Source organism: Schistocerca cancellata, chromosome 2 (assembly GCF_023864275.1).
Source record: "Schistocerca cancellata isolate TAMUIC-IGC-003103 chromosome 2, iqSchCanc2.1, whole genome shotgun sequence".
NCBI classification, from domain to species: domain Eukaryota; kingdom Metazoa; phylum Arthropoda; class Insecta; order Orthoptera; family Acrididae; genus Schistocerca; species Schistocerca cancellata.
This window is the reverse complement of record NC_064627.1, coordinates 985,956,874-985,983,944: the sequence shown is the minus strand read 5'-3', so window position 1 is coordinate 985,983,944 and position 27,071 is coordinate 985,956,874.

The window sequence follows — 27,071 nt, the reverse complement described above, 5'->3', positions numbered from 1 at the left end:
AGTTTGTTGCCTATTCACGATGGTCAACATCTGGTAATAGGTGTAACTGCTGTGGTTAGAGACAGATAGGCTAATGCTCGAACAAAACCAACAACTCAGTAGAAAAGCCAATGTTCAATCAAGATTTGTGATAAACTGATAAAATTGTTTTGGACTAAAATATTTAACTGTATTCTGCTGCATTCATTAAAATATAATTCAAACTATAGTAATAAATTTTAATTGACCTTTTTTTATGTATAGCCATTTTTATATGGTCCATCTCTCCCAGTAGACTGGTCCATCTCACGCATACATCTATGGGCGACATAGACCATGCATATTTTCATTTTGTTATATCTCTTGCCTTTTAAGAGTTAGTATGTCAATAATATAGTGTACTTGAGTTTACGTGACACTCTATACGAACGTACTGTCAGAAGTCAGAAAAGTAGAAAAACACACAAATTTTATGCGAAGAAAAAAAGTGGTCCAACTCTGCCGGACTTACCCTACACCCTTCCAGCGCTTGGATGTGCAACGCACTCAAGCCAAGGTACTGAAAACTAAACCGTTCCTGCTTCTGGACTGATCATAGAAGAGGCACCCTCTGAACAATCAGCTTGTATATCAGTGTTAGAGATGAGGTACTTAGCTGATGGATGAATCACCATAAATGTTATATTGTAACGCTATTCACGACACCAAGGAGAGATTTTAATTTTATCTAGGATAAGTACGTGATCTTGTGATTTGTCGGTCTGTGGCAGGAAATGGCTTTCAATTACTGTCTAAATGCTGGTAACGAAAAATATTTCTGACGTACGGAAGTGACTTCGCTACTTGCTCACTTCAACTCAGTAAAACCAAAGCACAATCTCAGAAAGAACTAGGTACTAATGTAACACTGTAACAATGGTGAATTAGTCATCAGAGTTTAATCGGTTTTGTGTAAAGTGATCTGAAAAGGCGATAAATAATTTTGAAGACAGTCCTTATAAACACAGAATGGAGCTGTTAGTTACTTCTACTTTTGCAATATACCAATTCCCTTTTACGGTAAGGATGAAAGCCGAAGAAATGATTTCTCATTTAAGTAAGCTGACCTCTTTGGTGCTGCCGGCCGAAGTGGCCGAGCGGTTCTAGACGCTAAAGTCTGGAACCGCGTGACCGCTACGGTCGCAGGTTCGAATCCTGCCTCGCACATGGATGTGTGTGATGTCCTTAGGTTAACCAGGTTTAAGTAGTTCTAAGTTCTATGGCACTGATGACCTCAGAAGTTAAGTCCCATAATGCTCAGAGCCATTTGAGCCATTTTTGGTGCTGACGTCCCACAACTTTTGTAATAATTCAAGATCATGCAAATTATTTGGGTGTTCTGCTGAGACAAAATATGATAACAATCGATCTATTCCATCAAATATATATCATTGGTTTGAACTATTTGATGTGTAGTACCATTTTGGTGAGAAGCATGCCCGTTACATACGAAAGCCGATAAATCAGAGTGCAATAATTAACGTGGGATTGTTCTCTTAAATACAACACATAACGTATTTAGTAAGACCTTACCCTCTCAACTAATAGGTGTGATGAGGATAAAGGATTAAGGAGACATAGATCTACAATGGACAATATATTTTTAATAAGACAAATGTAAAAATTTTGTGAGTATGTCAAGCAACTACGTCAGTTGTACAACTAATTAACTAAACGGGCATACGACAGTTAGATAGGAATAAGAGTCTCCAAACTATGAAAGATTTGGGAGTACCCCTAAAATTACTGACGTTGACGGAACTGACAATCAAAACAACAGTTTGCAAGGTCAGAGTAGAGCAAGAGTACTAGTAGTTAGGAAAGTCCAACGTACGGAGAGCAAGGAGATGTGTTCTCTATGCTACTCGTTAACTTAGCACTAGAGAAAGCAATTTGACAAAAAAAGAGCAGGGGGAACAATATTTAACTGGCAGGTCCAGGAAGTGGCGTACGCTGGTAATGTTCAACTGCTAGGAATGTCAGGTATTGAAGATTAATTATGCTACATAGAAGGAACGGCGTGTAATTTAGGACAGGAAGTGAAAATAGTTGAAACAAAGTATATTACAACTGGAGATCTTGGTAGGGATAGATGAATGAGGAGAAGTATCAAAGAGTGGGTGTATTTAAAAATCTAGGTTCGATAATAACAGAAGATAACAGGTCAGCAGCAGAAACTCAACAAAGGATAGCAAGTGGAAACGATGCTGTTATTCCTTGCAAAATATAGTCAAGTCCAGAAATGTTAGTAGCAATAGAATAATCAAAATATATTTGACTACATTAACACCTATAGCGGGTCAACAGAAGCGTCCGATCTTAGCCGTCGGCTTTGACCCGTGACGTAAGCGTGTTGTGGTGTGTGACGTCATTACGGCGCGGAGTTTGATTTGCGATTGTGGCGTGTTTGTAGATGTCTTGTTTTTGTTTGTCGTGCTCTCTGGTGGTGTGTTCATGGTTTTCGTTTGTTTCGTTTGTTTCGTGTGGTGGGGTCAGTTTTCTGTTGCTCAGGTGTTGGATTTGAAGCGGAATTTCTATTAGTGAGTTAATGGTTAATTTGATGCTCATTGCTGTACGTCGGGTGAGTTTGTTATTGAGTGTATTTGGTTGTGGTTTTTTGTTCAGGAATGGATATGAAAGACCGCCTTAACAGTGTTCGGTTGAGGGCGATGATGGGGGAGACAGCTTTAGAGCTGATTAAATTTCTTCAGCTATTTGGCTTAATTGCCGAGGTCGTGAAGTGCGGTGTGTGCCGTGAACCTATGAAATTGGTTAAAGTTCCGGACTCTCGGACCAGGGACGGATACATGTCGTGTTGCCGGAAAGATGGCGTATGGCGTTCTGTAAGGCGTGGTACCTGGTTCGAGAAGTCTAGATTGGCCATGCGTGAGATTGTGCTTATTACGTATTATTTTTGTTATAGTTGCGGGCAGAGTTTTTGCGCGTTTGAGACTGGTGTGAGTGAGAGGACTGTTTTAGACTGGTATTCCTTTTGTCGTGAGGTGTGTTCCGAATTTATTAAGTACAGGGGTAAGTTGGGTGGGCATGGGGTGGTTGTGGAGGTGGATGAGTCGCAGTTTGGTAAAAGGAAGTATGGGAGGGGGAAGTCTGTGGCTGGTCTTTGGGTGTGGGGGGCTGTTGTTCAGGGGGGTGGGGGTACTGAATGTGTTTTTAGGGTTGTGGAGGGGAGGTCGAAGCCTGAATTAGTGGGGTTAATTGAGGAGTATGTAGAGCCGGGGTCCACAGTAGTTTCAGATGCGTTTTCTTCATATAGGGGGTTGGGTGAGAGGGGATTTAATCATTTAGTAGTGAACCACAGTCTAGAGTTTAAGAATTATGATACTGGGGCTTGCACTAACACAATTGAGGGGATGTGGGGAGCGGTTAAGTCAGTTCTTGGGAGGGGGAAGAGGCGCTCTTCCAACCTTCAGTCTCATTTAGATGAGTACTGTTGGCGGAAGAGTGTCCCAGAGGGCTATTGCATTCTTCGGGTTTTTTTAAGGGCTGTGGGTAAAATGTATAGACCGAAAGTGGTTAGTTAGGGTGGGCTGGGTAGGTGGGTGGGTGGTTTATTTTGTTGTATAGTGTTTGTGTGTTGTATTTTGGAGTTGTGGGGGAGGGGGTTGACGTTTGGGTGGGTTGGGTTTTTATTTTAGTTCAGTATTTTTTCGTTGGTGTGTGTGTGTGTGTTTTTGTATGTGTGTGTGTGTGTGTGTGTGTGTGTGTGTGCGTGTGTGTGTGCGTGCGTGTGTGCATTTGTGTGTGATTGTGGTGGCCAATCTAGTTTGTGGAGCTGGAACTTTTTTGAGGTAAGTTCCGTTTTTTTTTTTTTTTTTTTGTTATTTATGTATGTTTTGTGTATTGGGTATAGGTTGGAAACATCCGATCTCACGCGTCGGCTTTGACCCGTGACGTAAGGGACCTACACATTGATCTGTAGCGTAGCCCTGAATACGAGGTTAGGTTGGGAGTTTTTTTTTGGAATGCGGCCGCGGCAGCGGCCGCCTATGATTCGAAAATATTGATTTGACACTAATGAACATGTATACGTAATATGAAGCAATTTGATGAACATATTGATCTGTAGCGTAGCCCACTTGAGGTTAGGTTGGGAGTTTTTTTTTTTTGGAATGCGGCCGCGGCAGCGGCCGCCTATGATTCGAAAATATTGATTTGACACTAATGAACATGTATACGTAATATGAAGCAATTTGATGAACATATTGATCTGTAGCGTAGCCCACTTGAGGTTAGGTTGGGAGTTTTTTTTTTGGAATGCGGCCGCGGCAGCGGCCGCCTATGATTCGAAAATATTGATTTGACACTAATGAAGCCTGTGGGGGGATGGGGGGGCACTGCAGACTCCCCCCACCGCATAACGACACATGATGATCAAATTTTGAAAAAAAATGAAAAATTTTTTCCGTACCTGCTAAACTGCATAAGTGCCGATGTATGTAGGTGTAAGGGAAGCTTTCGTTTCTTAGTTTTCTATTGGGGGATGTGATCGGTAGGTTCTGTTGAGCTATATAGGTTAAGGGAAGTGTCCGATTATGGATAGGAATGTGTTTTTTGGTATTTGGTCAGTTTTGTGATGTTGATTTATTTCGTTGTTTTGCGTGGTTTTGAATGGCGGTCGGTGGCTACATTTCTGTATATTTAGTTTCTCCGCACCCAAAAACCCCTAATTTCCCACGCTTGTCCCGTTACAGTCATTAGGCTTTTTGTGAAACTTGTGTATTTCAGTGTTTACAATACGTATGCGATGTTTTTATATCCGCCATATTGGAATTGTTTATAGTCGTTTCCGCGGTATTTGTGACGTCATGGGTCAAAGCCGACGGGTAAGATCGGACGCTTCTGTATTTCCCCTATAGCAATATGTGGATCGGAAGTAGTGAGAAAGTAAGAAAGCTAGAGAATAAGGACAAACGCAGAACTCCAGACACTTTTTGGACAGATGAACATTGTAATGAAAATCAAGCTAGCAATAATAAGCTGGACTGGCACGTACGATGAATACCAGAAATTCGGAATGTTAATAAAGTGTTTGTAGAACATCCCTGAAAAGGTGGTCTGAAGATACGGAAGAGGATCTCAAAGCAATAGCAGTCAGGAACTGGAGAATGAAAGTGAAGGACAGAGAAGGGTGGAGGCAGGTGATGTAGGAGACCAAGGTTCTACAAAGACAGACACGTAGGTATGGCGTACTTGCATCTTGCAATAGGTTTCCGCTTAAACTTCACATTTTCTAAAACATTAATAGCTACTGACTTTCAATAATGGGGCTTTTAAAAATATACCAGTTGCAGATGATGTAAAAAATTACATTTATTAATAGTATCTATGTAACAGGAGACTGCCCGACCTTATGTTCAATGAATTCACAAGTAATATCATAAACAGATATTCCTTCAATATGAGGTTAAAACTTTTGAGACAGTGTGAAAGTGTAGCCTTTCACTGGACCTGGTCGAACGAATCGTCTGAAGTAGTGGTAAAGTTAAATGCCGTCGTTGGGAAAACCAAGACTGTATGTAACACCGAAAATACAGATAAAATACTTTCTACACCATTCAAAAATTTTCGCCGCTTAATATCCGTTGATAACTTGAACTGTACTTCTGATTGTGAATCTCTAAGCTTTATTACAGAAACTGTATTTAATAAGTAGTCGATGTAATAGTGTATTTATTTCTGACTGTATATAGCTGATTGTAAATACGTTGTTTCAAAAGTACGGTCTCCAACTCTGTACCCTTACCGTGCATGGTGCAATGCGAAATCTGGCAACAGCACCGTGTTCGCCGGATCCCCCTCCGCCGATTCCAACAACCAGCGTGGCTCTGCAACGGTCAGTACCGGCCTGACAGCCATTAAGTTATGGAGCCCGCCATCGCCGTCACCACCAGGTGTGAAATTCGTGCGGTCATCCTATTTTCAACGCAGGAAAGTTACCACCTGTAGAAAATCATCGGCAATTGAGTGAAGTGTGTGGGGAAACGTGTATAAGCATTCAACACGTCCGCAAATTGTTTAGGGAGTTTGCCAATGGCCGTACGGACGTCCACGACGAGCAACGAAGTGGGAGGCCGTCTGTCTCCGACGAAGTTGTGACGAAGGTTGACCAAATCCTGCTCGAAGTTCGGCGAATCACCATCCGGCAACTGGCTGCTCAAATTCATGGGGCTTCTGAAGCTTCAATTGACAAGATATTGAGTGAAAAACTAGGCTACCACAAGGTGTGCGCGCGCTGGGTGCCGCACATTCTTTCGGAAGTCCACAAACCGCAGCGCGTCGGCTGTGCTCGGAAGTTTCGGAGTGAATGCGACGAGAATAAGGAGGACTTCCTTGATTCCATTGTTACCGGGGATGAATCGTGATGCCATTACGTTACTGCGGGAACAAAACAACAATCGCGCCAATGGAAATACACCAGATCGCCACCACCAAAGAAGTTTAAGCAGCAGCTGTCAGCAGGAAAAGTCATGGCATCGGTGTTTTGGGACCGCCGTGGTGTACTGCTCAATGAGTTTATGCCTAGAGGTACACCATAAACTCCAAAGCTTATTGCGAGACCTTGAAAAAGCTCAGCTGGGCAATCCAAAATCGTCGTAGGGGAAAACTCAGCAAAGGCGTAAGGCTGCACCACGACGATGCCCGCCCACATGTGTCGCAACAAACGAATGAGTAAATCGACAAATTTGGCGGGGATGTCATTGACCCCCCCCCCCATACAGTCCCGATTTGGCACCCAGCGATTTCCATCTGTTTCCGAAACTGATGGAGCACCTAGGAGGTGTACGATTCCAGGCGGACGATGAGTTGCAAGAAGAAGTTTCCAAGTTTCTCACCGGGTTGTTGGCGGACTTCTTTGAGGTAGGAATTCAAAAGTGGATTACTCAACAGAAAAAATGCATAGAAAAAAATGGGGAATATATGGAAAAATAGCTTAAAGACCAACGTTTCCAATGGTGTAATCGTTTTTCGAATAAAAAATTCCTTGTATCTAAGAAAATGTGGGAACCTTATTTTTGAAACAACCCTGAATAGCCAAAGAACTTTATTTAAACGTATCGATAGCAGTGACTAAATGACAGTACCTGTGCTGTTGTTTTATCTTTGCATATGGAGAGCCTCTGTATCGTTGCGAACAGAGAGGAGGCAGAGCAGCTCGAGTAACGAAAGAGTGCGGAAGTGTTGGTTGGGCGTAGTTTTGATCGCACCAGTGTAGGCACCCCTGATCCGTTAACCCGTGCGTGTTGAGAACACGGTAAGAGTGGACAGGCGGAGTAAGCAGCAGTTCAAACTGTTGCCTGTCCCGTAAATATCCGTGGCTCTGGACACGACTCAGGATTCTCATCCAACAGCAACACCAGCGGCAGCTCAGCATGTCGTCGGCTGCTTTCTTCGTCGCCCGCACAGCTACAATATCGTAAGACCGTTAACTGAAGAATTATAAACTTACGTAGGCATTACCCAGTGACATTTCTTTTACAAAATATGACCAACTTGTATAATAAGTTGCAATAGTTAAAACTTGTAGGGCACCTGTGTTGTCATTGTCCTCCGACGTTATTACCGGGCAGGGTCCCTTTCCTTTCCTTGCAATCACCGAGTGACGTAAGAATATGAAAACTAATTAACCACACTACTGGCCATTAACATTGCTACACCAAACAGAAATGCAGATAATAAACGGGTATTCATTGGAGAAATATATTATACCAGAACTGACATGTGATTACATTTTCACGCAATTTGACTGCATAGATCCTGAGAAATCAGTACCCAGAACAACCACCTCTGCCCGTAATAACGGCCTTGATACGCCTGGGCATTGAGTCAAACAGAGCTTGGATGGAGTGTATAGGTACAGCTGCCCATGCAGCTTCAACACGATACCACAGTTCATCAAGAGTAGTGACTGGCGTATTGTGACGAGCCAGTAGCTCGGCCACCATTGACCTGGCGTTTTCACTTGGTGAGAGATCTGCAGAATGTGCTGGCCAGGGCAGCAGTCGAACATTTTGTGTATCCAGAAAGGCCCGTACAGGACCTACAACTTGCGGTTGTGCATTATCCTGCTGAAATGTAGGGTATCACAGGGATCGAATGAAGGGTAGAGCCACGGGTCGTAACACATCTGAAATGTAACGTCCACTGTTCAAACTGCCGTCAATGCGAACAACACGTGACCGAGACGTGTAACCAGTGGCACCCCATACCATCACGCCGGGTGATATGCCAGTATGGCGATGACGAATACGCGCATCCAATGTGCGTTCACCGCGATGTCGCCAAACACGGATGCAACCATCATGATGCTGTAAACAGAACCTTAATTCATCCGAAAAAATGACGTTTTGCCATTCGTGCACCCAGGTTCGTCGTTGAGTACATCATAAAAAAATGGTTAAAATGGCTCTGAGCACTATGGGACTTAACATCTGTGGTCATCAGTTCCCTAGAACTTAGAACTACTTAAACCTAACTAACCTTAGGACATCACACACATCCATGCCCGAGGCAGGATTCGAACCTGCGACCGTAGCAGTCGCACGGTTCCGGACTGAGCGCCTAGAACCGCGAGACCACCGCGGCCGGCGAGTACGCCATCGCAGGCGCTCCTGTCTGTGATGCAGCGTCAAGGGTAACTGCAGCCATGGTCTACGAGCTGATAGTCCATGCTGCTAGAAACATCGTCTAACTGTTCGTGCAGATGGTTGTTGTCTTGCAAACGTCCCCATCTGTTGACTCAGTGATCGAGACGTGGCTGCACGATCCGTTACAGTCATGCGGATAAGATGCCTGTCATCTCGACTGCTAGTGATACGAGGCCGTTGGGATCCACCGATTCCATATTCTGCTAACAGTCATTGGATCTCGAACAACGCGAGCAGCAATGTCGTGATACGATGAACTGCAATCGCGATAGGCTACAATCCGACCTTTATCAAAGTCGGAAATGTGATGGTACGCATTTCTCCTCCTTACACGAGGCATCACAACAACGTTTCACCACGCAACGCCGGTGAAATGCTGTTTGTGCATGAGAAATCGGTTGGAAACTTTCCTCATGTCAGCACGTTGTAGGTGTCGCCACCAGCGCCAACCTTGTGTGAATGCTCTGAAAAGCTAATAACTTGCGTATCACAGCATCTTCTTCCTGTCGGTTTAATTTCGCGTCTGTAGCACGTCATCTTTGTGGTGTACCAATTTTAATGCCCGGTGGTGTGTTTACTGGCAGTTTTGTGTGTTTGCTAATGAGCAGTTTCAGTCTAAATTTACTGCCTCAGTAACAACTGTTCATTCTCGTATTGCATAACAGAGGCTTAACTAATTTGGAGTTTTGAGTATTAACTTTGTTCACTTAAAGTAACGTAAAATTTCACTGGCAAAACTAATAACTAAAGATAGAGCACAAATTAAGAGTGCACTTTCCATTTTTCTATGTTTAGCTTAGCGAGTGACTCCTGCTGGTTTGGTATGCCTCTTATTGTTGTTTTATTAAAAGTGAAATCAGCTGCTGATTTGCTTAAATTAAATTTTATTCAGTCCTTCAATAACCAAAAGCAAATTCCTTGCCTTTTTCTAAATTTTAGATTACGTTACACTGAGGTTACGGAAAGTAAGTTTTTTCACATAAAGTTTTAGTTACATTTATTTAACCACTAACTCTATTTAACTTTACTTTCAAAATTTAGTATTTCAGAATAAGCTACTGCAAATTCAATGCTTTCTGGTTCATTTATTTCCTCGTAAACTGTTGTGTTGTGGAAAAACTTGAAAACCTTCTGTTGCCACGCCACTGATTCTTTGCCTAAATTTCTTTGCCAGTAGCTTTGCTAAGATTCTGGAGGTTCATTGCCCCAGAGGGCTGGTGACAGTTTAATTATCCCCTATTCAGCTAATCAGTGTTTTCTTTGTATTATCAGTAATTTTTGCAGTAAATTTTACGTAGTACCCTTTTCCCTCCTATGTGGTTCGTGAGCGATTGCGCTATATTCCACCCATTTCAAAATTATCATCGGTATTTAACTTAAGTTTAGACTATATTCTTCCTTCAGAAGGGTCTGTTGTACACTTTCCTCCAACTAACCCGAGCTATTTGCCTTCGGTAACGATAGCCATACTCACTGTAATAATTTAATAAGGCATGTGCGATCACGGTCAGTTATATCGCAATCCAAAAGGCCGATTAGGAAGGGGGAAGTTACAAGTGAAACCAACAGAAGGAATAAGAAGAAATTCCTCCTATCGGCTCTGCAGTAGCCCGTTGACTTCGCCAGTGTACGTTTTGTAACACCCCAATTACAGAAAACCTAATAAGCAACCCCTTGTTGTAAAAGAAGTAGGAAAATTAGTCGTCCTAACAGTGTGAATAATAAATTTGTCATGAAATAGAGACCGAATGAAAGAATATGATAGGATACGCAACAAAAACATCAAAAAAAGACTTGCACATTAATTAATAACGAATGTTAAAGCCCAGATGGTAAATTGCCCAAAGATAACATTTCCCATAGAAAAGAGTTGTAGCCGCATCGAAAAGGAAGTTCGATGTGACTACAGTGTAACTCGGAAATGGAAATGTTAGCTTCAGTTGCTATCTAGTCGCTCTCTAGTACTATTGCGATCGTAGCATGCATGTAAGATTGTTTTATGCTAATCGAAAGTTTGAAAGTTTAGCGATATAGACTGAAGCATTATTCAGAAGTCATACTAAAGCAGAGTCATCTTTACCGTTAGCAAGATAACGGGATACGGAGATTCGTGACGAAGTTAAATCATACGAGATGTGTGATGGGACTTAGACTTCTTGATACTGAATAAGTACGAACATTCAAGGACATTGAAAAAGAAAGATCTCCGAGAGACAAACAATTATTAGTCTCGAGTAGGTAACATACAAGGTCCAACACAAAGAACGTACAATTGCGTCGGCTTGTCAGAAGTTGTCGTCAACGAAATGGTTACTGATGCAAACGGAAGCAATTCCATAAGTGAGAAATCGGTGTGCGTGCTCAGTGTAGGGACAATTAATTACGAGGAACAATAAAATTGGATTCCAACTTTAATTCTTCGTGTCGCCTACATAATTGAATAGACATCATCAGGTGTATTAGTGAAAATTAATTGTCTACTATAATATTATGAAGTGAAAAGTGAATTTATAATTATTTAACAGTGCACAGTCATCGGTTAGTCCCAAGATTACGACGCATTCTGAACATTGCTTAAGTATATGTAACCTCTGGAATTATGTCGTGTAGTTATTGAACACGCGACGTAGCGACGTCTTGACGACGGAATAACAAACTTGTAAACTTAACATCCTCGCAAGTCCATATGTGGCCACGACTTGAGTGATGGATTGAAGATTCAAGACTTCATATTATTAATACTCAACATGCATTATCTAACCGGGAATAATAAAAAGAAGAACTACAGTTAGCCAGTTCGCTCAAGCAGAAAAGTCTGTCGCGGACTCACAACAAAAGAAAAAACTGGTGGTCACAATTTCAGGTCAAGCCAGTTATCACGTCATCGAGGGGTGCAATTGCCACGCATATCAGTGAAGAAGCAAGAGCGGCTACACATTATGACGCACCGCTCTATCGAAATATTGACGTTAATCACGAAAGACGGCATCTGAAATACGACCAAACCACGCGAGGAGTTTATGTTTTTCTACTAGTTACAGGGTGGCGTTGTCGTGAGCGACGGACGCCGTTCCACGTCATACCGACTGGAACAACCATTACCACCGAGTTGCGTCAACTCTAAGGAGACGCAGACGCCACAGTTTGGAAACACAGATCCATATCAGAGTCTCATATGGCTCTCGAAGTACTTTATTGTGATGGCAATATCGCATTTACTGTCTTTCGACTAGCAGCTGAGCCCTGACATGAATCTGTGCATCCAAATGAAAACTGGTGAAGTAAATAAGCTACTGAAAAGATAGGAGGCGGCATTTATTCTTTCCAAAATTCATCTGAGTTGAAGCCACTGATACGCACGTCGTGGCATTGCTCAGTCTTGAAAATTACGTAGTAAGGACCTCCACACAGCTTGAGAACCTTAAGAGATGCATTTTGACGCAGAGAGAGGTTACGCACGTTCACGGTTAAAGCTGTTACTAGAAAAACACCTAAATTTGCCATTAATTAATAAAAATACAACTCTCTGTTATCACCCTTAAGCATTCATAAACAGAGTGGTCCAGAAAAATGCAGAGACCCTATGATAGTATTAATGAAAAAAAAAACCTTTACATTTCTCACATGGTGAAATGTTGCTTCATGTGTTCAAAGTGTCCCCCTTAAGGGGTCGCAGCTAGGGCACGATCGCCAATTTGTCTATTAAAGATTTCTTGTATGAATGTATGTGGACCCCAGTGTAAGCAGTCAGAATCTTATACGATCGGCAACGGGCGAGCTGTGTCCTGCAGACGTGCGTCATGACCAAATGGCTGACTGCAGCGTGTGAAAGTAGCGGAGAGGCGCTTACAGAGTAGTTACTTTCTCTGGAACTATAAAAATTAATAACTGATCTACAAATTGCCTGAGGAACTTCATATTAGGTACATAACCTTCTGTTGTGTAAAGGAACAATCTGTCAAAATCTGAAGTCAATAACTGTCATAATTTGGAAGATACAAAGAAAAAAGAAAAGTCAGTAAAAAACGTAATTATCCGACACTTAAAAAACTAAATCAATATATATATATATATATATATATATATATATATATATATATATATATATATATTAATAGTTCACCAACTGTGACTATTTGAAAAGATATGATAACACCTTCAGTGTTTAGATTCAAATTTGGAAAGTTCTCATTTAAGAAAACCTTTCGTAATTTTGCTGTAGTAATAACTTTAAGAATTTCAAGTAGATATTTATGTTTTGTTTTAGGGTGAGAGTACTTGAAAGAGAGTACTTGTGTGAGTGTACGTGGGACATTCGCCAATATTAAATTTTCAGTTTGTAATTCTCTATAGGAACTTGCAAGGTTCCAGCTTTGTATCGTGGGAACGAATCCACTAGTTGTTCCCCTACTAGTGAATGACGAATGTCCAAGCATTTTGAATGTATAAGAGACAGCTAGAACGTTTGCGACTATATAGTTAAATTCCAGACGTAAAGTACATTTATTTGTTTAACAAGAGAGTTTTGAGTTCCTTATTTTAATGACGTCAGTGAGCTGATAGCAGTGATTGGTTCTTGGTAGATATTGGCGCGAGCCGCGCCCTGAAAGTCAGTTCTGATTGGCCGTAATTCTGCACAGCCAATAAGAAGTGAGACGGTTTGCCACTTAACGCATGAGACAGAGGGGCTTGTACAGGCAGAAGAGAAGAAGGAAGTGGTGGACAAGCTTTCGAAGGAGCCGGTCATGTTGAAAGTGTCCGAACGCATTATGTGTAAAATGAAGTGATATTGTGACTCCCGCATTTCGGTACAGTGATAAAGGTAGCTGGTGTTTACCAGTAACTATTTGTGAAATTTTAAGAGTCGAAAGATATTTTGTTCTGGAGAAAATTGCTTGTGTAAACCTTGAACTAAAAGCGTGGCGGTACTAAGTAATTTTTTTTTACTGAGTATTTATGGCGAGCAAAAACTTTATTTAAAGACAACCACTGAATGCCGAGTGCAGCAGTAAATAGCAGTTTATTGACTGTGTTACTCTCGTAAATGATTCCGGAACTGGATAGGAAAAGTTCTGGTTGTTTGAGTGTGACGACGACTGTGAACAGGAACGTTAATAATTTGAACACATGTGGGCTGATGATCTTGTTTAATAGCAATAAAAAAATCCTAATGCAAGTTTAAAAGGACCTTTGAACTTAGAAATTGAACAGAAACCCATTTCCGATTTGTTCTTTAGAGTTCACAAGACTATTTTGAGCCTTTTGTACTTATAGCGGCCTACGACGTGTAGTTACGAAATCTCAGTTTCTTCAACACTGCTTTACTGAGATCTCTTAAGCAGCTGCAGTCAGGAGTTACGTGTGCAGATATCAAGCAGTATCGAGGTAGATGGACAATTTATGTTGCAGAACCGACGTCGATTCGCGTCACGTTGCATTAGGCAGAGCGATATCTCGTTGCAGGTAACATTTTTTATTTCCAAACACCGCTGCGATTGCAGGAAAATTCATTGTTTGCTGCGTATTAAGATACACGTCACCAGTTACGGTATCTTAAAAGAAGACTGAGCCAATCAAACCGTGTGATGACTGATGGGTCATTACCCTATTGTCAGTACCGAGTAAGGTACCTCCGAGGATCATTTTAAACCGCATTAAGGATTCTGTGGAAGCACAACTGAGGAGAGAGCAGGCGGGTTTTAGAAGATATCGAAGGTATGTGGACCTTATCAGTACCCTCATAATTATTCTGGGACAAATTGCGGAGTGGTAACACACGCTCTACTTACCTTCATTGACTTTGAATCGAAGAGTCATGTGGGATACACTTGCAAAATATGGCATTAGAGGAAATGTATGAAGCCTGTGAATGTCAAGTACTACATAATGGATCGAGGAGTCATGTGGGATACACTTGCAAAATATGGCATTCGGGCGAAGATTATTAACATAATCAAGGAAATGTATGAAGCCTATGAATGTCAAGTACTACATAATGGAAAACTATGGACCATGTGATGAAGAGAGTGACGGGGGGACGGAAGAGGGGTGTGTAGTGAGGGATGCGAGATAGGCTCGAAGATCTAGATTTCACAGACATCTGCTTACTGGCACAACGATATCGAGGCATCGAAGAGCAACTGGCCAGGTTACAGAGAGAGGCAGAAGTTGCAGGCCTCAAGATAAATGTTCCCAAAACCAAAAAAAAATATGGATAAATTCGACCATCACGAACAGGCTGGCCATAAATGACATAGAACAGGTCCTATCTTTCCTCTATCTCGGAAGTGTAGTCACGACTACAGAAGGCGCTGAAGAGGACGTCCGTAGTTGCATCCGTAGAGCAAATGATGCGTTTGTACAACTGTACCCTATTTGGAGAAATATGAATATCTCAAAGAAGACCAAACTCCGCCTTTTCAATAGCAATGTGAAGGCTGTTGTGTTGTATGGTTGCGAAACCTGGAAGGTGACTAACCACATCAGAAACTAGCTCCAAGTTTTTATCAACCGCTTTCTCCGGCGTATTTTAAATGTGAGATGGCCAGATATAAAGACAAATGAAGATCTTTGGAGGGAGACAAATCAGCAACCAATCAATATACAAATTAAGGAAAGAAAATGGAACATACATTGAGGAAACCAGATGGAGCTGTTGAAAGGGTGGCGTTGGATTGGAACCCTTAAGGGGCTCCGGAAAGGCTCAAAATCATAAAAAGTTCAATTTTTACTTTTTTGCGTTTTCTGAATCTGCAGACTATTACCTTTTAATAGATATATAATTTATTCAATTCTGAAGACTACAACTATTTTTAAATTTTTTTTGAAATGTGTTCTACATGGGCGTGACCCACTGTGGCGCTGTTAAACTGCTGTCAAATGGTGTTATTATTAACGTCCGTGTTCATCAGGTACATTTTAGTGATGTGAGATAAAGTATGTGTTGTGGCTAACCTGTGATGGTTCAATATATATCGCTGGTGTGATTGTCGATTGTTTCATGTTTGTTTACCCTGTCGTTATCTCGAAAATATTCGTAATTAATTCTGTTTCTTGAGTCTCTGTTTTGTTGAAGTATAATAATGAGTAAAAGTAAAGCTATTAGAAATCCTGTGAAGGCTTTTAAGAAAAGGAGAAATGTTGGAAAGCCAAAGGTATGCGTTATTACTGTAAATAATAACATTCTAACATGGTACGAGCGATGCTTGCTTTAGACAAGGAACACCTTCAGGCTGCAGACAGGGCTGTAAAGAGTCTAGAAATACAAGCAAGAGTAAACAGGAGGAGGAACAAGAGGAAGCTGGAGGAGGAGTTTGCAGAGGATGAAGATAATCCATCCTATGGACCTGGAATGCACTAAAAAGTAAATCCAATCTTTGTCGCTCGATTCCCAAAACTTTTATTTTCTCATACTAATTACATGTTTTCTAAGGATCTTCCAAACATATTTGTTTCAAACTTTCAGTAAATGTTACACAGTACGTTCTGCATAATTTAACACAGCCTTTTCCCAAAAAACTGTATATTTTTGAATATATAAATAAAAAATTGCAAAAAATGTTGTGAATTTTCATTACAATTGAAAAAAAATCATCTTTAATAACTGAACTAAAATTTTGTAAAATCCCTGTGTTAAGTTGTAGCCCATATTCCAATAAATAATCTGTAAAAAGTTCAACTTCCTACCTCAAATACTTTGTGAGGAAAGATGTAATTTATAAGCGTTATTTTAACATTGCAAGTATAGGGCGTTCCGGAGCCCCTTAAGAAGAAAACGTGGTCGTCCCAAACAAACTTGGAAAAGGACGATCGAGAGAGAAGCTACAGAGGATGGGAAAACCTGGAGTGAAGTGAAGACACTTTCTAGAAATCGTACCAGGTGGAGTAATTTCGTCACGGCCCTATGTTCCATGTTTTAAGCCGCGTGATGACGGACCACATCACACATTAACAAGTGAACATGAGAATCCTCGGGAGGCCAGCACACGCAGTTGTGGCGATTTACAGTACCGTTCTGTTTGAACTGCCCCTCGCCAGACTCGATAACCAACCCTGCAAACCGTTCATCCTCACAAAGCATGCCTTCAAACCACTTGCAGTGGCCGCCTCGTTCATAGCATGGAATGATCTTGGAATATACACTTTCCGTTTTGCAATCTATGAGATTCGTCGTACGAATGATCGGCTCACCCCACTTTAATGTGCATTCTCCTTCACAGATTTTTCAGGTGGCCTACTAAAATGTTGCAACGCAGCAATGCTGGAAGCTGGACTTGACTTTTTGATCTGCCAGACCTTGCCTTATGCGCATCTTGAACAGTATCATAGTATCATCGCCTTCAAATTTATCCCGAATACCATAAATTGTTGTACGTGTTGGTGGCTGAGTTCTGTACACATTACGCCATTTCCATTGTACTTCCATCATGTTTTCGTACTTCCAGTACCAATTCAGTACAGATTTGCGTTTCTCAGACCAGACGACTATCTAACTTTATTCATGCATTGTCATCTGCTGGAAAACGAGCACCAAGATCTGTTGAGAAAACAGTGGACTACGCAAATGCACAAAATTGCAAAGATATGTAATTTTCTTCCAAAGTTATTAACTATTAAAGAGACTCTACATTTTCCTTCACCCATCTGCATTATAATGCGAATTTCTAAGGGACCAAACTGCTCAGGTCATCGGTCCCCAACTTACACACTACGTAAACTAACTTATACTTACTTATACTAAGAATAACATACACACCCATGCCCGAGGGAGGACTGGAACCTCCGGTGGGACGTAAGTTGAGTCTAGCTCTTGTTCCATGGTCATGGACAGAGCTGTTTGTGCAGTAATTACCAATTTAACTTTTGATGTATACAACTGATTGGTTAGTGTATTCACACGGAGCAGTTAAAATCCCTGGTGTTTTGAAAAGAACAATGAGCTCGACTACTATTTGTGGTTACTATTCTCATGGCTCTTTTCTGGAGTTTGAAAATTGTGACCATACTTTGTACATTTGCCCCCCCCCCCCCCCAAAAAATGCCATAGGTAAGAATTGAGTGTACATATGAATAGTATGTAACTAAAAGGCACTGCATGTTACACACTGATGATAGGATTCTAAGGGCATAAAATGCCGATGACATTCTGTTTTCAAGTACCTTTGTGTGTTCACATTACTTCAACTGAGAATGAATAGTCATTCCTAGAAATTCTGCTTTTGTTACACAGTCTATAGAGGTGCCATCTACATTTAGTTTAACATTGTCATTTTCCCTCTTCAAACTGAAATTCATGGCATTAGTTTTGTTTATGTTCAGTGTCACTTTATTGCTTATTGACCAATCGTAAACTTCCTTGAGAGTTTCATTTTTACTTCATATTTTCAGTTGATTACTTGCACCCTGTCTTTTCTGTTCTTTTGTTCTGATGGTGGCTGATTAGCAGCTGAAACCGGTCAACCTTGTTACATTAATCGTCTCGCCAAGCCTCCTGAGTTCCGTTGCGCTAGAAGGCACCACTACTGCGGCCGCGGTCCATATCACTTCAGAGGCGTAGCGTATCTAATCGTCTAACCTAGGTCAAATGCAATAGACTCTAGTATTTACATATAATTTATTGTTTCCCATTTTAAACGTGGAATTACAAAGCTCTCAGACACTAGGAAATTATTTTTAGTGACAAAGCTTGAGAAAGCATCCCAGTGGTGCAACACAACTACAGATAGGAGGAAAAGGGGCACGACTATCGGAGGGTTAATTTCTTCGATAAAGACATTTACATTGAAAACATTGGTCAATACTAAATAGCCTACTCCATAGACAATGTCTAGTTTCGTGACTTAGAAAAGCGGTTTTCAAACTGTGGGGCGCAATAGTCAGGGTTGGGGCGAATGGCGTTCAAGGAGAGTGTGGTATGCGAAACCACACATGGTTACAGAAACTCAGGTTTTAACAGATTTGATTGATATAGTATCAGCAATGATTGGTGACTCATTTTCACAACAGTTGAAAAAATTTCCTGTCTCTAATTACCCAGTGCGAGGAAGAATCTTATACCTTTTTGAGGATTGACTAGAGTAGTTAATCGATAAATCGGGTAACATCTGTTTTGATCGTCATGTGAAGGAGGCGAATGGTATTCATAAAGATGCTCATTTAATTACATACAATGGTTTCGTTGATGGGTTTAACATTCGAGAGGAACTGCTTTTCTGTGAGCCGATACTGCAAACAGCTACAGTTCACAGCCTGTTTCACATAATCAATACTTTTTTAATTAAAACTGGATTCCGTGGAATAGGTGCCTTAGAGTATGCACAGATGGAGATCGCTCAGTGTATGAAACTCATTGTGGACTGCAAGCTAAAGCTAAGACTGTAGCTCCTGATGCATCATGGACTCATTGCATGATGCATCAGGAGGCTCTGACCCCTAAAGAACATACCCCACCCACAGATAAAGTGCTTGTGACGTGTTGTATCGTGTTTGCGTAGTGTATTGCGTCATGGTTCCGATGCGAATGAAAGTTACCGTTACTATCAGTAATCCTTGGATTAAAAACTGATATTATTTCTAGAACATCACGTTAATACTCAAACACTATTATGACGCCAACACCACTCTGATGCCATATCAATATTTTTAATTATTTGTGGGAAAAAGCACAAATGATTTGTGTAAATTACTTCTACACACATCAGAGCAATAAATTTCAGTACAGGATGAATTAATAAAGTTCTCAGGGATATCACTCAGAAATGGATTCGTCTGTATGTAAATAATGATGTTTGGTTTGTGGGGCGCTCAACTGCGCGGTCATCAGCGCTCGAACAAAGTCCCAATTTTTTTCGCAGTCCAATTTTTTTCGCAGTCCAATTTTTTCGCAGTTCAATTTTTTTCACAGTCCAATTTTTTTCACAGTCCAATTTTTTTCAGTGTTCAATCTAGCCACTGTCACGAATTATGAGGATGATGATGAAAAGATGAAGACAATACAAACACCCAGTGCCCGGACAGAGAAAATCCTCAACCTGGCTGGGAATCGAACCCGGGATTCCATGATCTAGAGATAGCAACGCTAGCCACCACACGTCCGGAGGTAAAGGTGTATTACACTGTTGCTAATATTCACTTTGTAACCTGTCTGTATTTTTAATCAATATTCCGTGATCGCTGTGATGGCGAATACGGTAAGCTGAGCGCTCTCGACAGCATATGTCGGTACGACCACTGTTTTTACAAAAAACCAAGGAAGTTTGTTATTATACTTGTACGTTTATCCTTAGTTAAAGATTGAATGAACTTTGTCGTAAGTAAATAGGCTTGAAGAGCAGTAATTGAGAACATTAGTTCATGGCCCAGGCGTTGGTGGAAGTAACAACAGGGTTGGTGGTAGGGGGCAAGAATATAAACTATACATCATTTTGGAACAAAGCAAAGAACCGACTAAACTGAAAATCAACTTGTTCGTTCAACACTTTATCCGGTTCCTTTATTTTGCTCTTGAAAATCTCAAGTTCCTCCAAAATATCCAACTGCATAGCTTTCCATGCTTGACGCAAAACTTTAGGTGTATTGTCTATAGTACAACACGATGACCCTCATATTTTAAGTGCTGTCCAAAAGCGGTCCTATTAGAAGGACCTGTATGTTCTTTGAAGGAGGGAACAAAACTTCTGCACGTTTGTCCAATATAAAATGATTCACATGATCCACACTGCAACTTACATACGCTGGATGAATTATTTTTACCATCCACCTGAGCCCCTCTCAGCTCGCCAAGCCTATGTTTCAGCTTATACCTTAGTTGCCCCCTCGTACGGAATGCTACCCTAAATCATTTTGGGAAGGAGCGGGCAAACTTTTCGGAGATTAATCCCCTATACTGCAACATTAGGTACTTTCTATATCATCTATCCGTGGCGGTGTCACCTGGTAATGCTTCCTGTACAAACCGGAGACCAGTGATTGCTTATAGCCATTAGCCAGCGCAACTTTCTTCAAAATATTTAACTCTTTATTAACTTCGTCCTCATTTAGAGCCAAATTGAACAGTCGTGCTAACATAGTACGACAGTAGGCTACGTTGTGTCTAGTGGGATGAGTGGAATCATTGCATACTATGGCATCAGACTGCGTTGGCTTCCGAAAAATTGAGAAGCCATGGGACTCATCATGTCTTGTAATAAGCAGATCCAGATAACTGTTTCCTATGCAATTCAACTTCCAACGCATACTTAATCTTTGGGTGCTGCTCACTGAATAAATTAAAATTTACACAACCTTGTCGTAAATGCCCTTCACAATCATGAAAACATGATCAACAATTTCTTTTATAAAAAACAATGTCGTCAGGAAGATCCTGATTCAGTTTAAAAATTCTACTCTTCAAATTATTAACAAAAATGAAGCCAGTATGCCTGAGAGGCAATTGGCCGTAGCAAGGCCATCTTATTATCAAAACCAAATTAATTGTATGACAGACTGAAGCGGAAGAGATCAAGATACTCAGTTAGCTCCCCGTTGGTCATTGCGGCATTATATAAAACGTTATTCTTGATAAGGGAAAGGGTTTTCTGGATTGGAATATTGATGTACAAATTCACAATATCGAAAGAAGCCATTACCATATCACATGATATTTTAAGCTTCTGGTATCCAGGTGCAAAATCCGCACTGTTCATTACACTAGAATTACTACTGAACTTTTACATTCCTTACAGCTCCTGAAAAAGAAACTTGTCAAGACGGGTAGGTGGAGAACCTCTTCCGTCAATTAGAAGATGTACACTTCTTTTAGCTGAACGTATCTTCAGCTGCGCGCTAAGACCAGGCAAATTTGGATTCATATATATATATATGTCTCCGTTTTTCCCTTGGAGACATTAAGAACTGCAAACCATCTATTTTCTTTTTTAAAGCCGCATTCAGAAACTTTGTAGGATTCTTATCGATCTGTCGCATGCCCTTACTTGTCAAAAAATTCAAGACCTTTTGCCTGTTCATTGCTTCTGATAAGACGAATAACGGACGGGTAGGTGGAGAACCTCTTCCGTCAATTAGAAGATGTACACTTCTTTTAGCTGAACGTATCTTCAGCTGCGCGCTAAGACCAGGCAAATTTGGATTCATACATATATGTATCCGTTTTTCCCTTGGAGACATTAAGAACTGCAAACCATCTATTTTCTTTTTTAAAGCCACATTCAGAAACTTTGTAGGATTCTTATCTATCTGTCGCATGCCCTTTACATATCAAAAAATTCAAGACCTTTTGCCTGTTCATTGCCTCTGATAAGACGAATAACGTATTTCCTTTGTCGACTTTTATTATTAAAACGTTTCCTCTACGTAATTTACCACTGATGCCCGCCAAAACCCGTTGCTTACTATGCCTAGCCCTACTGCCCTTAGCTCTGAGACGCTCCTTAGCTAACAGTTCCTGCATTTTGACTGCAAGTAACGTCTCTTCAAGGTAATTCAATTTGCTGTATGTGCATGCCGCCTTAACTTCAGCGATCAAGTTTGCCACATCGCTCTCAGTCATAGGCAGAAGAAGTGACTGACCTGGCCGCTTGTTCAAACGTAACGTTTCCTCATCCGTAAACTGGATATTAGTCAAATTAACAACTCTGAGGCAATAGTATGTGATTCAGGAACAGTACTATTCACAGCCCTACCCCGACCTAAGCGTCTAAGCTTACTATTTTGTAGGCTTCGTATTACACTCCATAACATAGGCGTCAACTCGTTCTCTAAAGAACTGCAATTACAAGTATCCAATACACGCTACCAATCTCAAATGCAAAAAATAAACGTATTTGTTAAGTTTGTATTTTTTACCATGGGCCATTCAAATCTCACTCCTAACCCACATGGCTTCCACCGTGCTTTTCACCATCACAGCACTTTTTGAATTTTTGTTGATACTCACCTTTTCATATTTCGGAAGAATACCATTCTGGATAGCAAAGTCGGCCAACAATAGAGGACTGAAGCTACATAAAACTGTGTTAAAAATCTTAGGTGAGGTCACTATATTACAAATAAAAGAATTTTTTTATAATTATCAAATACACCACAGTACTCTAAAAGCAATTATTCATCTTGAGGTTGGAGCTTTTTCGTCCGTGTTTGCTTTAACAATACATATGTTTCTGGGTGGGGTCCGCCTTTAGTTTTTCATCCCAAAGATGTTTCACTGCAGTTGTAGCATCATCAGTGGGCTTTTATTTTATGGCTGTTAAACATAAAGAATATTCTTTACTGTTTGTATACTTGTAAATATTAGTTTTTTAACCGTAAATACATATTTTTGAAGAAACACCTAAAATTATGACTTCATACCGTTTTACCACATGGTGTGGTTTTCCTAATGTGTTATGTCTTTACAGTGACTGATTTCTTTCAGTTTGTCATCTGCAGCCATATACAACTTAAGGTAGACAAATTATTTAAGCAATGCTTGAAATTAATGAATTCTACATGGAAGGTTGTGTGTGTGTGTGTGTGTGTGTGTGTGTATTTACAGTATGTTTCACTTCCGTTTTCTGTTTACCTCATTTTTCTTCACTGTGTTATTGAGCTGTCACTGTCATTGTTTCACTGTTTACCAGCTGTAAAACCAAGATGACGGGCAGTGGAACAGTTGAAAGTGTAAAAACAAGATGGCTGACAGAGGAACAGTTGAAAACCACATCATGTGTTAAACAGATATGAATTCATAATTTTAAGTGTTTCTTCGAAATCTGTAATTACGATTTAAAAACTAATGTTTACGTGTTTACGAACAGTAATGAACATTCTTTATGTTCAACAGCCATAAAATAAAAGCCCACTGATGATGCTACAACTGCAGGAAAACATCTTTGGAATAAAAAAACAAAATTATGGTTTACTAAAGGCTCACCCCATCGAGAAACATATGCATTCAATTTTCGTTGACAGATCTGTATTTCAATAGGAACTATTACAATCACGTCCGTCTAACCCAGCAGTAATCTTAAGAGAGCTAGAGTCAGCGTTTGTTCTCTGGATAAAAGAAGGAAAGAATAGTATTTATTAATGTCTTTTTGAGTCAGAATCAAAGAAGACACATTCATATGTCATTGTTCATCAACGTCGCTGACCACTTTTTATCACTCGCTTCAGATGATATCTTTCGTTTGCTACTGTACTTTCAGTTTACCACACAGATCAAAAATTATTCTGTCGATTTTTCAGTAAATCTTAACCAGGAGACAGTACATGCTTCAAACGTTTAAAGAGACAGTTAAGATAATTACGGAAAAATCTATAAAATTCAAGGCTTTTTAAAGCTCTATGTGAGAACATGGATGCTGAACACAACTGCTCTGATTTAGTCATGACTGATGGCTTCCAAGCGGTAAAGTACTGAAAAGAACGTTTGAACTGAGGAATTATGTATTCTTTTTCTTCAAAAAAAAAAAAAAAAGTCCCTCTCTGGCAACTGTTTCAGCAAAGAAGATTTTCTACTGAAATGGCTTATCTCACTGAAATTTTCGAGAAACTAACTGTTCTTAACACTTTTCCGTACACGCAACCGTGCTGTCTTGGAATGAAAAAGTGAAACCTTCCATAGAGAAATTAGAACTGTGGCAAAACCAAATGGATAATGACATGCTATATATGTTTACCATTCTAGTGCCACTGTTGGAGGATGTAGAAAATCCGATACTTTCAGTGGAGATAAAAGGCTGCCTTCTTCGTCATCTTGCAATGCTAAAAGCAATTCAGCGACGATTTGTATAAATTTAATTGGATTAAAAATACATTCAGAAAAGCTCCGGGACCATCATGTCTATATGTAGAAGACCTTGAACAACTTAGTCATCTCATTTGTGCTATTCCACTGGAGAGCAAATTTAATGAAATGTCTTTGTTGGAGTTTTGGATACAAATTAGCCAGGAAGTCGCAACGCTGAGCCAAAATGCAATGAAGATCGTGAAATCTTTTGCAACAACATGCATGTACGAGATTGGCTTTTCAGCGTTAGCAACTATGAAGTCCAACTACTGTTCAGACCTAAATGTAAGTAAAGAACTTCGAGTGATTCTTTCTGCTATCAAACGGAGTCTTGAGACTCTTTATTCTCAAAAAAATGCTTGTCCATCACACTGAAGTTTGTAATTTAAGTTCTTAATGCTCTTCTAATCCTTGTTTGCTGAATTGTAAATATTGTACTTTTCATAGTTTTTGTATAAATAAGTATGTGATAGAGATAAACAATTTGTTCGGTATAACTGTTATAATAATTCATTTAGAGTCCTGGTTTCTGTTGAGTGGAATCCTTCAAACTGAATTTGGTATAACTGAGAATAAGGCAAAGAAAATATAAAAAATGGCTATTTTTACCAAGAAAATAGGCTGCACCGGGTAGGGGGCTATACTATTTTTCTCGCTAAGGGGGACCCAGAGCAAAGACGTTTGAGAACCCCAGATTTGGGCAAGAGAACTGTTTGGTGCGAAAAGTGAGAATTGACTAGAAACTGTAAAAAGTGTGAAGTCGTTCACATGAATACTGAAATGAACCACTTAAATTACAGTTAAATGGTAAAAGATACAAACTTAGAATCTATCAATTCAGCTGAATACCTAGGGATTGCCACTGTGAAAAACTAAAACGGGAATCATAAAATAGAAAATGTTTAGGGAAAACCAACCAAAGGTTGTGTTTTATTGGCAGAAAATTTACAAAGCGCATTGTGTGCAACCCAGCTCGCGCTATTCGTCCACGACACTCAGAGGGCCATAGACACGGATTCCCAGTAGATGCTGTGTTTCTTGACTTCCACAAGGCGTTTGATACAGTTCCCCACAGTCGTTTAATGAACAAAGTAAGAGCATATGGACTATCAGACCAATTGTGTGACTGGATTGAAGAGTTCCTAGATAACAGAACGCAGCATGTCGTTCAAAAATGGAGAGAAGTCTTCCGAAGTTTTTAAAAAAAATGTTCAAATGTGTGTGAAATCTTATGGGACTTAACTGCTAAGGTCATCAGTCCCTAAGCTTACACATTACTTAACCTAAATTATCCTACGGACACACACACACACACCCATGCCCGAGGGAGTACTCGAACCTCCGCCGGGACCTGCCGCACTCTTCCGAAGCAAGAGTGTTTTCAGGTGTGCCGCAGGGGAGTTTCGTAGGACCGTTGCTATTATCAATGTATATAAATGACCTTGTGGATAACATCAGAAGTTCACTGAGGCTTTTAGCGGATGATGCTGTAGTATATCGAGAGGTTGTAACAATGGAAAATTGTACAGAAATGCAGGAGGATCTGCAACGAATTGACGCATGGTGCAGGGAATGGCAATTCAATCTGAATGTACGCAAGTGTAATCTGCTGCGAATACATAGAAAGAAAGATCCTTTATCATTTAGCTACAATATAGCAGGGGCAGCAACTGGAAGCAGTTAATTCCATATCTGGGAGTAGTCATTAGGAGTGATTTAAAATGGAATGACCATATAAAATTAATCGTCGGCAAAGCAGATGCCAGACTGAGATTCATTGGAAGAATCCTAAGGAAATGCAATCCGAAAACGAAGGAAGTAGGTTACAGTAGACTTGTTCGCCCACTGCTTGAATACTGCTCACCGGTGTGGGATCCGTACCAGATAGGGTTGATAGAAGAGAGAGAGAAGATCCAACGGAGAGCAGCACGCTTCGTGACAGCATCATTTAGTAATCGCGAAAGCGTTACGGAGATGATAGACAAACTCCAGTGGAAGAGTCTGCAAGAGAGACGCTCAGTAGCTCGGTATGGGCTTTTGTTGAAGTTTGGAGAACATACCTTCCCAGAGGAGTCAAGCAGTATATTGCTCCCTCCTACGTATATCTCGCGAAGAGACTATGAGGATAAAATCAGAGAGATTAGAGCCCACACAGAGGCATACCGACAATCTTTCTTTCCACGGACAATACGAGACTGGAATAGAAGGGAGAACCGATAGAGGTACTCAGATTGCCCTCCACCACACACCGTCAGGTGGCTTGCGGTGTATGGATGTAGATGTAGACGTAGATGTAGATGCAGATGTAGACAGACTACCTGCATTGCTCTTGTCCGTCCTCTTCTGAAGTACTGCTGCGCGGTGTGGGATTCTTACCAGATAAGACTGGCGGAGCACACTGAAAAAGTACAAAGAAGAACAGCTAATTTTGTATTATCTTAAAAAAGGGGGGAGAGTGTACACTCTAAGACAAAAAAAAAAGACACACAGCGAAGCAATTGCTCGAAAGCAACGGTAATCGGTAGATATGATGTACATGTACAGTCAAGTATATCACTACAATTTCAGAGAAACTGGATGATGAGAAAGAACAAATCAATAACGCACTGCTCCACCTCTGG